Source organism: Herpailurus yagouaroundi, unplaced genomic scaffold (genome assembly GCF_014898765.1).
Source record: "Herpailurus yagouaroundi ecotype Mexico unplaced genomic scaffold, PumYag 295, whole genome shotgun sequence".
NCBI lineage: Eukaryota > Metazoa > Chordata > Mammalia > Carnivora > Felidae > Herpailurus > Herpailurus yagouaroundi.
The window spans coordinates 991,765-992,060 of record NW_024412512.1 but is presented as its reverse complement, the minus strand read 5'-3'; the positions used below and the strand labels follow the sequence as shown (position 1 = coordinate 992,060).

General features: G+C 68.6%; 1 protein-coding gene across 1 annotated transcript in view; it reads left to right on the top strand.

Moving 5' to 3' along the window:
- Nucleotides 1-296, top strand: part of BTBD2 (BTB domain containing 2) — a 3,715-nt gene that overhangs the window by 2,549 nt on the left and 870 nt on the right. The window lies entirely within an intron of this gene.

Genomic DNA, 296 nt, shown 5'->3' with positions numbered 1-296 from the left:
CCCCCCCCCCCCGGCTTGAGTCAGTTTTGCTGGGCTGCCCCCAAGAGGGTGGACCCTGTCATAACCGGTGTGTGAAAGGCTCAGCCGTCTCCTGGCACCGATCCTGGCTGTCCCCCCCACCCCCACCCCTGCACTGCTGACTTCCGGGTTCGGTCCCGGGTCCTGTGGGGGGTCCGGCAGCATCCCCGGTCTCCTCAGGTCCAGGGTCTCCCGGACCCCACAGGATCGTAGCTGTTGATATGTGGAGCTGCGTTTGGCTTCCGGCACATTCTGCGGGGGGGGGGGGGGGGGGGGGG